This window comes from Saccopteryx leptura, chromosome 2, assembly GCF_036850995.1.
Source record: "Saccopteryx leptura isolate mSacLep1 chromosome 2, mSacLep1_pri_phased_curated, whole genome shotgun sequence".
Classification (NCBI taxonomy): domain Eukaryota; kingdom Metazoa; phylum Chordata; class Mammalia; order Chiroptera; family Emballonuridae; genus Saccopteryx; species Saccopteryx leptura.
In genome coordinates, this window is record NC_089504.1 from 374,019,362 (window position 1) to 374,034,498 (window position 15,137).

Sequence of the window (15,137 nt, forward strand, 5' to 3'; positions counted from 1 at the left end):
CTATTTTCTACAAGAAACTCACATTCTACACACAGGCTAAAAATAAAAGAATGAGAATACATAAAATCATGCAAACGCTAATCAAAGAAATACAAATGTGGATATATTAATATCAGATTCAGTAGACATTACAGCACAGAATATTATCAGAGGCAAACAGACATTATATAATAACTTTACAAATGAGTAAATACTTAATATGTAAATACCAAACAGAACTGCAAAATATGTGAAGCAAAAACTGTAAAAACTAGAAAGGAAATAGCTGTCTCCACAGTTATAGTTGGGAACTTTAACCCCTTTCTCAACAATTCATAAAACAACTAGACAGAAAATGAGTAGAGACAGAAAAACTGATATCCATCATCAACAAACTGGATCTAATTAACCTTTTTATAAAACACTCTACATAACAATAGCAGATATAGTTGTTTTTTTTCAAGTGTCCTTGGAAAACACACCAAGACAGGCAATATCTTAGGCCATAAAAAAAAAATATAGGAAAAACCCTTCAAAAGTATTGAAATCATCCCAAGTGTGTTCTCTGACTACAAGGGAATAAAACTAGAAATAAAATACAGAAAGATAGCAAAAAAATCTCCAAACACTTGGAAACTCAATAGTGTACTTGAAACTAATCTATGGGTCAAAGAGAAAGATTCAAGAGAAATCAAAACAGATATTGAACTGAATGAATATGAAAATACAACACACCAAATTTGTGGAATACAGCTAAAGCACTGCTGAGAAGAAAATTTATTATTATCAAGGGATGTTAACTTCATACATTGCGAAAGAATAAAAATATCAAATCAATGCTACAAGCTTTCACCCCAAGAACCTAAAAAAAGAATAATAAAAACCCAAAGCAAATGAAAGGAAGGAAATATTGAAAGTAAGAAGAGATAAGTAGGTAGTTGAAAACAGAAAAACAATTGAAAAAAATATGAAAAAATTTTTTTTTAAAAGATAAAAAAAAATTACCAAACTTCTAAGAAAACTGACAAAGTAGAAAAACAGAAAAGACAAATGATCAATATCAGAAATAAAGCAGGGATTTTAGGCCCTGGCCAGCTCACTCCAGTTGACTCAGTGGTAGAATGTCGACCTGGCATGTGGAAGTCCCAGATTTGATTTCTGGTCAGGGCACACAGGAGAATTGACCATCTGCTTCTCCACCCTCCCCCTCCTCTCTCTCCCCCACATCCCTGAGGCCATAGCTCAATGGTTTGAGCAAAGTTGGCCCTGGGGCACTGAGGATGGCTCCATGGCCTTGCTTCAGGTGCTAAAATAGCTCGGTTGCAGAGAAATGGATTAGCAGCCCCTGATGGACAGAACTTGCCAGTTGGATCCCGGTTTGGGCACATGCGGGAGTCTGTCTCTCTGCCCACCCCCACTTCTCACTTAATTAAAAAAACACAGGGATATTATTATAAACCCTGCAGATATCAAAAGAGAAATAAGGGAATGATACAAAGAACTCTACACAAATGAATGTGATAACTTTATTGAAATGGACCATTTCCTAGAAAAACACAAATTATCACAATTCACCCAATATGAAACTCATAATTTGAGTAGTCTATTATTGTTAGGGAAATTGAGTTCATAATTTAAAAACTCCTCCAAAAGAAATTTCCAGGCCCAGATTGTTTTACTGGACAATTTCTCCAACATTTTAAGAAAAAGTGACACTAATCTACATGATATCTTAGAAAATAAAAGGGAAGGAATACATTTTATGAATCAAGTATTACTCTGATATAAAACTAGACAAATACAGTATAAAAAACAACAGACTAATGTTTGTTATAAATATTAATACAAAAATTCTCAGGAAAATATTCAAAAATAAAATTTATCAATACATAAAAAGAAATATATAATATCACCAAGTGGGATTTTTTTCTGGAAATACGACCTGGTTCAATATTTGAAATCAGTGTAATCTATTATATTTGTAAATTTAAGAAAAATCTATAATGATATTAACAGATACAGAAAAACATTTGAAAAAACTCAAAATCTATTCACAATAAAAATTCTCAAGAAAATAAAGGGGAACTTACAATTTGATAAAGGACATTTACAAATAAAACCCATACAGCTAACATTACATGTAGTAGTAAAAAATTGAATGCTTTCTCACTAAGATTAAGAACAAGTCAACAATGTCTGCTCTCATTACTCTTACTTAACATGGTGCTAAACACTCTGGCCAGTGGAATAAGGCAAGAAAGGAAATAAAATACATATAAACCATAAAGGAAGAAATAAAACTGTTTCTATTTACCAATAATATGATTATCTACATAGAAATACTAAGGAATATGGGAAAAATACCTAATAGTACAAAAATTAATTGCTATTTTGGTATACTAACAATGAATCCTGGAATTAATAATATAATATTATTTATAATTGCTCAAAAATAAAATAATTTAATGTAAATTTTAAGAAAAGCATGTGTGGGACTTGATATGAAGACTATACACTCCTGTATTAAAAAATTAAGATCTAGACAAATGAAGAGATATATCATGTTCATGGATTGGAAAACTCAACATACTAAAGATGCCAGTTCTTCTCAAACAGACACAGAAGTTTAATGCCATTTCTATTAAAACTGCAGCAAACATTTTTGTGGATATAGATATTAGTATTCTCAGTTGATATGAAAGGTAAAGAACTATAATAGTTAAAACAGGTTTGGAAAAATATAATGGGCAATTGTAGAAACCAGTGTTATTATGATTTTGTGTGGGACTCTACTTTTTTATTTTTACAGTATTTAAAACACAAACACATAAAAATAATTATCTATGTCTATTACTGGGCACACACTGCCTAAAGATGTGCTTTGTGACATCAATAAGATAAAGGGTGAGGGGGGTGGAGTTTTATAGGAATAGAGTTTTCACCTGCAATTAAAGGAGATATCAATTCAAAATAAATAGTTATAGCCATAGTATGTTATATTTAAACCTCATGGTAATTGCAGAAAAAAATTTTATAGAATGTATAGAAAATATACACCCTTAAACATTAGCTCAAAATGGACCAAAGATCTAACTAAGAGCTAAAACTATAAAACTCTTAGAAGAGAACACAGGTAAAGTTTCATGACATTGAATTTGATGAGGATTTCTTGAATAGGCCACCAAAGACATGGGCAACAGAAGACAAAAGTAGATAGCTGTGACTGAATCAAAATTTAACACTTATGAGTATTAATCTCTTAAGAGATTGAAAAAGCAACCCATGGGATGAGAGAAAATATTTGAAAATTATAGATATATGATAAAGAATTAATATCCAGAATATATAAAGAACTCCTATAACTCAACAACAACAAAATCAAACAAACCAATTAAAAAGTGTGCCAGTGTCTTGAGTAAACATTTTTCTAAAGAAGATATACAAATCCCCAATAAATACATGAAAAGATGCTCAATATCACTAGTCATTAGGGAAATAAAAGTCCAAAACCACAATGAAATAACACTTCACACCCATTAGGATAGTTATGATCAAAACAAAAATTATAAAAACAACATTGGAAAAATGATGTGTTAGTGAAAATGTGGGGAAATTAAAATGTGCATTCCTGGTGGGCATATAAAATGGTGCAACCACTGTGAGAAATAGTATGGCAGTTTCTTATAAAATTAAACAGATTAATCATATGACCCAGGAATTCTACTTCTAGGTATATACCCAAAAGAGAAAGCAAGTACTTCTAAACCAATTTCCATAGCATTATAAATAGTCAAAAGGTAGAATCAATCTGCATGTCCTTTAATATATGAATGAATAAACAAAATGTGATGTATTCATGTAATGAATATATATTCAAATCATGGAATATTATTGAACCCTAAAAAAGAGCAAAATGCTGACAGATGCTACAACATGGAAGAACCTTGAAACCATTAAGCTAAGTGAAATAAACCAGACACAAAAGGGCAAATAGTATATGATTCTACTTATATGAGCTATCTAGAGTAGTCAGATTCATAGAGACGAAACAACAGTAGTGACCAGATGCTGGAGGAATAGAGGAGTGCTCTTCCAGATCATTCTGGAATTACCTTCTCAGAGCTGATGCCAGGGAGTTATAGTGTCACTAGACCACAGGCTTGCAGAGGGCAGGTTTTCTTTTTGTTGTTCACTGTTGTGTCCCAGTATCTATTACGTTGTCTGGCAAACAGCGGATATTCAAATATTCATTGCATGTATTAACAAGACTCACAGATACATAGAATGATATTCAGAAATCTCTTCTGATTCTAAATTGAGTTCTCTTTTATTGGGAAAACTCAATATTTTCTAACAGTCTCTCTACTGGTACTTTCAGTATTTGAGCCATATCTGAATACTGGTATGGATAGTAGTTTTCTCTTTCCCTGAAAGAGTTTCTGCAGTGAGCACTCTGCTTTAAGTTTTAATGGTGAATTCACACTACCACTTCTGACCATTTCCTTCTGTATACCTGATATCACCTTTCCCTCATAACCTATAAGATTACTTGTAGATAAGCCAAATTTCCTGGATATAATGGAATTTACAAATCTATAGTAATACTCCCCCTGAGTAAATCAGAGATTTCATCACCAACGATAATAATTGTTTTCTGCAAAGTTTCCTCTTTCTTTTTACACCTTCAGCAATTTAGAGAATTTCCAAGTGATAATGTACTAAAAACCAGGCAAGCTCAGTACCAAAAAAAATGAGATATTTCCAAATGCAGTCTTTGTAAACATGTGGCTATTTTAGCATTGGAGGGTCTAGAAAAGGAAAATAGCTGAGAATCACAAGAATTTTGGTTGGGTTCGAGGAAGGGAGGGGGAGGAGACAGGAAATACAGGTTATTAGTTGTGTGAACACCTTCCCTTGCCGCGCAACCTCCTTTGGTGCTATGGCAGGACTGTGCCCAGCAGAGGGCGCCATTGGTCTGTGTGAAGCCTCATAGGTTTCCCCAGCATCCTTTGATCTTTGCAGTTTTAAATTCTGGCCATTGCTTTTAAGGCCCAGATTTGGTGACCATAACCTGAGGAAAGACTCAAGATCTGATATTTGGGCAATGGTTCAAGGTTTATTGGGAAATACTGCATTTGCTTTCTCAGGAAGAAAGAGCTCTTTGTTGTTGGCACCAAAGACCTGGGGACAGGGACTGAAATTAAAATTAACAAGAAAGCTTTAAAGGCAAACACATCCATCTGTTCTCACAGACCTAGCTCCCTCTTTTCTTTGAACACTTGGATTTGAAATCAAACTTGTCTTCTGCAGGTTGTTAAGAAATGTGGTGGCGTGCGAGTCCTGTTTAAGGACGGCTGGTCGCGGAGAAGTGTGCTTCCCAGACTAAATTAGCTGAGTCTGTGAGATGACAGCCAAGAAAGACAGCAGAGTAATATATTTTTTACTTGACAACAAGCTGAGGGATGTCTCTGTAGCTCACAAGAACCCCAGGAAATGCTGGCCAGTCATGAATGCTAAAGCCATTGGGATTCCTGCCAAGGGGTCAGGCTTACATGCTCCAGGCCAGAGTAACAACTTCATAGGCAACACGGAGAGTGACAGGTTGGTTTATGCTAAAGGTTGTCCACTTTGTGTGCTTGAAGGCATTACTTAGCCACCCCCTGCCCCATGTTTGCAGCCATCTCCACCTCCAGAGAGTTTGGAAGACACCTTCATATTTGCACTGATAGTACTTACTGTATTCAATATCCAAGTGAGGGCAGAAGGGGAGATTGTGGCAAGAATGTCTGTGGGTTCTTTTTTTTTTTTTTTTTTTTTGGTGTGGCAGAGACAAAGAGTCAGAGAGAGGGACAGGCAGACAGGAAGGGAGAGAGATGAGAAACATCAATTCTTCATTGCGGCTCCTTAGTTGTTCATTGACTGATTTCTCATATGTGCCTTGACTGGGGGGGGGGGGGCTACAGCAGACCGAGTAACCCCTTGCTCAAGCCAGCAACCTTGCGCTCAAGCTGGCGACCTCAGGGTCTCAAACCTGGGTCCTCCACATCCCAGGCCGACGCTCTATCCACTGGGCCACCGCCTGGTAAGGCTGTGGGTTCTTATTGTAAGCAGATACTAGAAGTATTAAATCATTAATTTCTTGCTTTAAAAGGTAAAGTCTCTTACTGATAGTGGGTGAATGAGAAGCATGCCTTATGGTTGAGAGCCATAGAGCTGAGAGCAAGAGAAAATGAATATTTACCGAGCAAGTGCGATGTGTCAGGCACTTTTTCTCTGTTAGCACTTACCAGCTTGTCACATCAGGACTATTTCCCCCTCTTTTACCATGTGGTAAACTTAGGAAAGTTTAAGGACCCCATCTGAGATCACAGGGTTAGAGCTAGGATTGGACCCAGGTATGTCTGCCTGCAAATTCCTGATCTTTCCACCCATCAACATTGGACTCCTTGGGGCTTAAAGAGGTCAAATCTTCCTATACATGAGATGCGGTCACTTTCCAGGGAAGGTGCAGATTGGAAACTAGAGGGGTTTGTTACAGGTGAAAGTGGCCTAATGGAAGTGGGCGCATGAACATCTTAGCTTCTTTCTAGGCATCAAGGATACAGACTGAAACCCCAAATTGCTTCCCTTGTGGGAATATACTAACCTTGCTAACACGGTCTGTGAGCAATATTAACCAGAGCCCATGCGGTTACATCCCTGGGTCTGACCTATAAAGTCGCCATACTCCATAGAGAGGATTCTGAGGCTTCTGGGAAGAAAATGTTCTCTTGAAGAGGTTGTTTGTGGCTTTATCAAACCTCTAAGAAGGAAAGCCATCTTGGGAAATATAAGAAATCATTAAGTCTAGAGAGCTAAATGTGTGGTACTCAAATGTGTTCTACTGACCAGCTTTCCCAGTATAGATCCTGAGAACTTGATAATGATGAGAATGATGATGATGGTGATGATGATGATGATGGTCATAAAGGCAGAGTGGCTGACTAAATGATGTAGACATGCAGTAGATTTGGATTCGGTCCATATGGTATCAGGATGACCACCTAGAAAGGAACGCAATGAGGACTGAAGAAAGCTGGACACGTAACATGTCCAGACAGAACCTTGGAGTTGGAGAACCAGGCTAAGAAGTGGAGCAGTTTGCTTCCAGCTGACTGGGAGTTGTTCATTATTCCTAATGGCCATGGTAGCTCTCAGGCCAACATTCCTCAGTCATGGGTGGCGGGAGCTTACTAAGCCCCTTTCCTTCTGTACAGGGAGAAGGTTAAAATAGTCCCTCAGATACATGCAGCTTAGCCCCCAGGATGACCTGGAACTGGCATCCCTAAGAACATCCCTGTGTTTGCTCTGCTTTCCTCTCTTGGTAAGTTCTTCTCTGTCTTCTGTAGCTGGTGGCATCCCAGTCACTTTTCAAGACCTAGTTTTCACCTCTCTTTTTATTCTTTCTCCTCATTGTCAAACACCGGCACCCAAAACCTATTGCTAGGGCGGAGCTGAGTTGATCCCTTACTATGGTAAAAAAGAGCACTATGTGGGCAGGGTTCTTGTAGAGGTGTGTGGTAGGGCAAAGCCAGGATACTTAGAGGTTTTGAAGTCTCCTTTAAAGTGGTTCTTTCAATGCAAAAGCTTGATTCGGATTGGGTGAAGATCATGATATGAATTTACAGTTTGTAAACAAAGGGAAGTAAGGGTTTTGAGGAAGTGACTTGGTTCATAAACAACCAACCTGATGATTTTTATTGTAAAGTGATCAATTTCAAATGGGTTTTCAAACATGTTCAGTTATTTGCAAAATTTATATTACTAGGCAAGGTTTTCCTAGAATAGTAAAGTCCTGTTAGTGGAGATAGCAGAGCCGTCAAGTGATATGAGTGTAACAGGTGTGGGTGCAGATGGCTTTGCTTCTCACTGTTCGTAGAAAAACAATTTTTCCCACCATGGTAAACATGGCTGTTTTGTTCAAATCCCATCACGGCGGATGTCAATTACAAGTCTCCCTGCTTGTCCCCACACGCGAGCTCCTTGTGGTCAGGGCCAGAGCTGCCAAACGGTCAGACATGCAAACATTGAAAATGATTGTGGAATTAATGAAAGAAAATTTCCAAATATGGTCCTTACACCAGTAACAGGCTGTGTTACAGTTTACAGAGAATAGCTTCAACACGCGTTCAATTATACTCCTCCCCCGTCTTCCCTTATAGTCAAAGAACATGGGAGGAAAAGGTGATCAATTTGGAGAGAGGAAATATGAAACTAAACCTCCTCCATCTAGTCTTTAATCATAAGCGTGGATATATATTTCTGAGAAGGAGGGGGAAAGGTCAAAATCAGCATTAAAAATATGGTGTCACTTAGGTAACGTGGCATGAAATGTTGGCAGCCTGCCTTTTTCTTCTGAGTCAGTATATGGGTTTAAAGCCAGGTTACCTTTGTGGCTACAATATAATGGTGCCTTCATTTTCTTGTTTAATCTTCCAGAATCAATCAGAATTCAGTGTCTGAGCTTTGCTACAGTAATTGCCTGGGAAGGAGCTCAGCCAAACTAATCTGGGTCAGTTATGAGCTTTCGACTGGGCTCAGAGCAGTCACTAGGAAGAGAGCTCAGCTGGGAACCGGGTCCCCTGCTTTATTCCCCATGTCTGTGTTAGGACAACAGTGGGAAGCGCGGGCCAGCTGGTTCTTACCCATCCATGACTCCATGTAGTAGTATCGTCTGCAGTTTTTTCTACTAGACCATCAGTGAAAAGACACGTGGAGGTAGGAGTGGGCAGCTGAAGTGACAGCATTACAGTAGTGTCAGATAATAAGAATGCCAATAAAGCACGGTGATAAATTTGCATTTGCATAACAGCCTTGTCAATAAAAGCTCTTCCTGTTCTCAATGAAAAAAATTAAAAGGCAACAATCAATTTGCTGATCTTACCGGTTACTTGTCTGTGTCTCCTCTCTCCATAGGGGAACTAGCTGATCAAACAGCAGGGTCATCTTTTAGGGTGCAGAGTCCTGAGAAAGGGATAATGGAAACAAGAGGGTACAGTCCGCATGGGCCTCTTGCTGGTCAGGAGTGCAGTTCTAGTCTGAAAATGAGGCTCATTGAATAAAAGGATAAAATTAAGACTTAGCAGAGGATGGTAAAATCTTGGAAAAGGGCAAGGAGAGGTGGTTAGTATTGAGTAATAAGTGAACATAATAGCTAACATTTACTGAGCCCTTAAATAATTTGTCTTACAAGAGGATATTACACAGAATTGAATGGAGGGTTAAGGTCCACATGACAACATGAATGAATCTACCTAACATAACTTTAAGAGACAAACAAGTCCCATGCTTGTCATGTAATACTCTTTTTATAAAGTATAAAAACAACTAAAACTAAACACATTGTTAGACATGTATTTCTTATAAGAAGAGTACTGCCTGACCAGGCAGTGGCTCAGTGGATAGAGCATCAGCCTGGGATGCAGAAGACCCAGTTTCAAAACTCCAAGGTCACTGGCTGGAGTGCAGGCTCATCCGGTTTAAGTGCAGGCTCACCAGGGTTGAGTGTGGGTCGCTGGCTTGAGTGTAGGATCATGGACATGACCCCAAGGTTGCTGGCTTGAGCCTACGGTCACTAGCTTGAACAAAGGGTCACTTGCTCTGCTGGAGCCCCCAGTCAAGGCACATATGAAAAAAGGAATCAATGAACAACTAAGGTGCCACAATAAAGAATTGATGCTTCCTTCTCATCTCTCTCCCTTTCTGTCTTTTTGTCCCTCTCTCTGCCTCTGTCTCTCTCTCTCTCTCTAGCTAAAAAAAAAAAAAAAAAAAAAGGAAAGAAAGAAAGAGAGAAGAAAAAAGAATAGTACAAAAAGAAGCTGAGAAGTGATGCACATGTCATCTAGGAATGGTGGTTATCTGTTTGAGAGACAGAAGGAAATAAGTTAGGAGGAGCTTATAGGTTGATGGGCTATTGGATGTTTGTTAAAAACAAGGACATAAAAGAGAGGGCTGTTTAGACAAATGGTGGAAGTGTGTCATGGACTCAGGGTTATTATTAATTTCAATTCTGAAAACCTGAGGTCCTATGCCACATTATGTACTGTACAGAGACACACACCCACAGATGAACAGCAAACAGCTGTACACAACCGTGCCTGTACTGAGCATTTCTGATGGACAGATACAAGGCTCAGCATTTTGTATGTCACTCATTTAATCCTTATGACCACTTTATGAAGTAGGTAACATTATCAACCTCATTTTACATGAGGGTTGAAAGGGAACAGCGTGTGCCTCCCCCAAATATGCTGCTTGTCATGTTGATTATTCTGAATTAAAGTTATTTAAGAAACAGCTGGTGCAAGAAGGACACTGCGACCCTCCTTTGTGCCCTGAACACAGGAGATAAATCTCCCTCCCTATCCCAGGAGGTAAGGGACATCCTTATCACCAGAGAGGGAGGATTTAGAGCTGAAAGTCCATATAAACAGACCTTGTTACTTCTTCACTAATTTACTACTTCAAACTGAAACCCCTTTATCTTGTCAATTCTTCACAAATTTATTGTATCTTTGTCTAAAAAGTATAAAAGCTGCCTGCTCTGGTCACTTCTTTGAGTCTCCTTTTTCTATGGGCTTCTGTACGTACAAAATTAAATTTGGCTTTCTACTGTTAATCTTTCTTATGTCAGTTTAATAATTAGGCCAGCCAAAGAACCCCGAGGAAATGAAGGGGAAGGTGACATTCCTCTGCAGGGTGTTAGGAACAGAGAAGTTAAATCACTTACCCAAGGTCATATAAAGATCAGCTGATCGAGCTATAGTTTGAACAAAGTCCATCAGCCAGGCTCTATTGTTTGAGCCCAATTTCTTCTTGAACTTTGACTCTTCCTCACTTGGGTGTTAGTGCCGCTGCCTTAGAACCTAGCATATGATGCAGCTGGTCAGTCAGCGTGCATGACACACCCAACATCTCCTTTAGGGTGACACTGCCAGCCTGTGGTACGTGACCGATGGAGTTGTGATGGGCAGTCTTCGTACAGTAGTGACCACTGGTTGATTATATGTGAGCACCCTGCCAGTGAGAGGTCTAGTCATAGACTAGTAGTTGTTCTGTGAAGTTGTCTGGGTCCAAGAACTTGGCCAAGGAGTGGAAAATGCTAAGCTGATCAGATTTCATCTTCCAGAATTCAGATTGTAGAGTGTGGAGAACATGGGCCAGCTGACAGAGACTGGAGACACATGCAGAAGGAAGAGCGCTGTTGTGAGAGGCCATGCAGGTCCTGAGTCACACCTGGAAGGTGAAGCCATTTGCACAGGGATATAGGACATAACTGTAATCTGGGAATCTCTAGATGGGTGCATCTACTACTCTTGCCCACTGTATTATTCATTCTAGTGCACACAGTGGAAGACTAAGGAGGAGTCATTATGGATGAGATATAGCAAATTCCTTTTTCTTTACAATGTGTGCAAGACAGGGTTGTAAATGCACTTGCTTTTCTCAAAGGAGAGATTTCCTCTTAGCAGCCCTTTCCTGGGGCTGACTTAGGGGCCAGGATCGGGGCCTCCAGAGATCCCAGGGAAGAATCTAGCCTGAGGAATAAAATTAAGTTGAAAACCTCCTTTGACATTTAAGAAAAGTCAACAACCATCTAAGTGATGAGAGAGACCAGAAATATAACTGGCTGAATGTCAATTTTAAAACTAGAAAGATAGCTGCTACTTTATCTCGCTGAGCAGGTGTTTCTAAGCAGTAAATAACTCACGGATGGTCTATTAAACTTTAATGCTTGTGATAACAGCAAAGACCATGTTGCCGCCCTCTTAAAAATACATATATATATAAAAACAAATGGCAATTTTCAACATTTATGCTTCACACCATTTTCTTTCCTCAGTTGTTTTACCGCATTATCTTTTGCTATTATCTTGACTACAAGCCCCTGCTGTATGAAGTGGATTTGCAGTCGTGGGCAGAACAGCCTAATGTAATTAACTATCTGGCAAGTGTATAATGATCATTTCCACATAAAAAAAGATTATCTCCTTGAATGAACACCCTCCAAATAAGGCACTGATTTCACTGCTTGTAAAACAGGGGATGAGATTTTAATTTTTTCCAGGGGGGTGGGGTGGGTGGGTGAAGCCTGCTTTTTCCTGCTTCCTTCATGTGGTTTAAACTCATCTCTGTGAGATGTTTTATTGAAATAGTAATTATGGCACTTCAAAGTGACTTTAAAAAAATATCCAGAAGAGAAATAAAATGAAGCAATGTAACTGGGGAAAGGTAGATACTAAGAGATGTGCAGTTTGAATCAACCAGATGGGAGTTACTACCTAAGAATGGGGCTTTGCTCTCCTATTATGTGGGATTTTGTATTGAGCCTTTCCAAACCACAGGCTAATGAAGCTTCCTGCCTCCCCTGTGACTGAGGTCGCCGTTGTTGCCAGTTGATGAATGGAGAAAATAAGCCACCAAGATCAGGTGAACTTGGCTTTTCTTCAGTGCAAACTGTTTATTAATGTTGTGGTTTGGAATAAAACTTAGAAACCTCGATGCCTGGGCTCTCCTGCTCCTTTGTTTCCTGTTGCCCAGGTGCCCGGATGGTCTAGTTCTTGTCCTGCACAACGAGGTGCCGATACAGAGGGAGTGACACATGGTGGTGCTGCAGTTGGGAGCCGGATTTCAGAACCCATACCCCATGACACTATTGGACCTCGCAGTTGAGACTACAGCCTCGACGGAAATGAGAAGACGGGAAGGAGAGTGGCACAGCTGTGTGCCAGCGCTTAGCTTAAACATTCAGGAATTTGCCTGCAGCTTGTTATGTCTGAGGGAGCTCGAGATCAATCATAGTGGGAGTACAGCAAGTCCTCACATAATGTGGCTTTGTTCCATGTCGTTTCATTATAATGCTTATGAGAAAAAAAGATTGATCCTTGGCCAGGCCACTGTCTGCTGGGTTTGCACGTTCTCCCCATGTCTGCCTGGGTCTCCTCCACGTGCGCCTGCTTCCTCCCCACATCCCAGAGATGTGCAGGCGAGGTGAACAGGAGTGTCAACATGGTCCGGTCTAAGTGCGCCCTGTGAGGGACAGGTGTCCTGTCGAAGGTGGGACCCGCCTTGCGCCCTGAGCTGTCTGCCCCCTGCAGCCCTGAACTGGAATTGGCAGCTTGGGAAGAGTTACCTGACTTGTTTCCATTCACCTTTTTTAAATGTATGGATATTTCACGTTCATTCCGATGTTTAACAGCAGAAGTTCTTTAGGTGTTTGTTTAGAAGTTTGGTTTTGTTTTTCTGACCAGAAATATGCCACAGGAGCTTAACATTTGTTTATATCAGTTAGCTTACAGTAAAATTGGACTCCTTACACAACCCCACCTGCTGTTTACTCACAATTGCAGTTTCCAAGAACTTTTCCATGCTCAGTGAGGACTTAATGCATTTACAGCACAGATATCAAACACTACCATTGCCCCCCACCCCCAAGGCGGTTCACTGGAGCACCAATGGGAGTGAGTGAGGAGAACTGATGGGTGTCGGATGAGTACTTTAAAACTGTTTTGTATCCTGCATGAAAAGTAGTGTCTTAGAGTCATAAATCAGATGATGATACTAAATGGAGGGCTGGAGAAACTCCCTGGGAGTTTAGTAAACTTAGTTTCATGCTGTGTCCCTTGAACCTGAGGTTTGGGCCATCAATTATGTGATCATGGGAAAAATCAGTCACAGAAACCATGAAGTTCCTCTTTTCCTTCCCTGGGAGTTAGCCTTTATTCTGTGTCCTCCCCCATCTCCTCTCAATCCCCATCACTTAGTCATTAACTAATTCAGCAAGTTAGTGGTAATTCTTCCCTGAAAAAGTGTTTTTATTTTAAATGGGAAGGCAGGAAGAAGAGGCCAAAACTATAAGCTAACAATTCAACATGTTGTACAGACATTTTCCTATTCACTTTGTAATTATTTACTGATTTAATCCTCAAACAAACCCATTCAGTGAATATTATTATTATCCCAGTTTTACAGAGGAGGAAACATTTAGAGAGTTCGCTGTAAAGTGCCTCCGTGTCGGCAGTGCCTGGACAGAGCTTGCTCGATTAGGATTTAGACAGGAACCTTCACATGGACATCAGCGTCCTAATGAAGGCCATTGTGGGGTCCAGGTACTCTCAGATTCTGTAGAAAAAAGACCACTGAATTAGAAGTCTAAAGCCCTGCATTGTAGAGTTCTTCTCTGCTACTTATTTTTATCTCCTGGATTTTTTGTTTTTTCATGCAAATAAAGACAATATCTTCTTTGTTTTCTTTAATTTTTTTTTTTTGATGAGGACTGAAGGGAGAATATGTGGGGAAGTATTTTGGTTAATGGTGAATTGTTTTGCAAATGTAAAAACGATTCTGTTTTTTCCTACTTTATTCATGCTGCTTTCCTGTGGCCTCCATCAATCTAAGAGATTAATTTTAACTCCGAAGAAGGTGATTTTTAGAGCTATTTCCTTAAAACTTGCTATGATCCTTGAACTGACAAGCAGTATTTTGCAACAATGCTGAGTTATCCCATTCATGTCCAAATTTATGCCTGATTCCTGGGAACGGGGTCTCAGTTCCTCAGAGCGAGCACTGACCCATTATTCTTGCAGTTCTCTGGGCGTATCAAACACACATACCTGTGCACACAGTACACTTATTTAAACTGATGACGGAAACACAGAGATAGATAAGACCAGCCATATGGCGAGTGACTCAAGCAGTACCAATAGCAAAATTGCAAGTCATCACCTCTTTTGCTGCTCTGAGCTTGCTGCAGAAAGCAAGGTCACCTCAGCACATGCGGATCTGATGTTGCCCTGTCTCTCTGACCCCCTTTCTGCTCTTTCCACTCACCTCGCCTCTCTCTCAGAGCCTCATAGCATCCTGCCTCTGCTCTCTCAAATTATTCTCTGAGTCTAATGGCCCACTCATCCCAGGAGAAAAGCTGACTTTCCCCTCCCGTGAGGCTCATTCTGCCATCTTTGCCATTATTGCCCACCCACTCTAAAGGAGAAAGGTCCCTCTCTCCCCACCCACTGGGCAGGATGCTTCAGCAAGGGAAGGGACAGCTTGGAAAGGCCAAATCAGGTGCAGAAAGCACAACAGGCTTATACTGGTGATAAACTGTGCCCTTGGCTCATTTG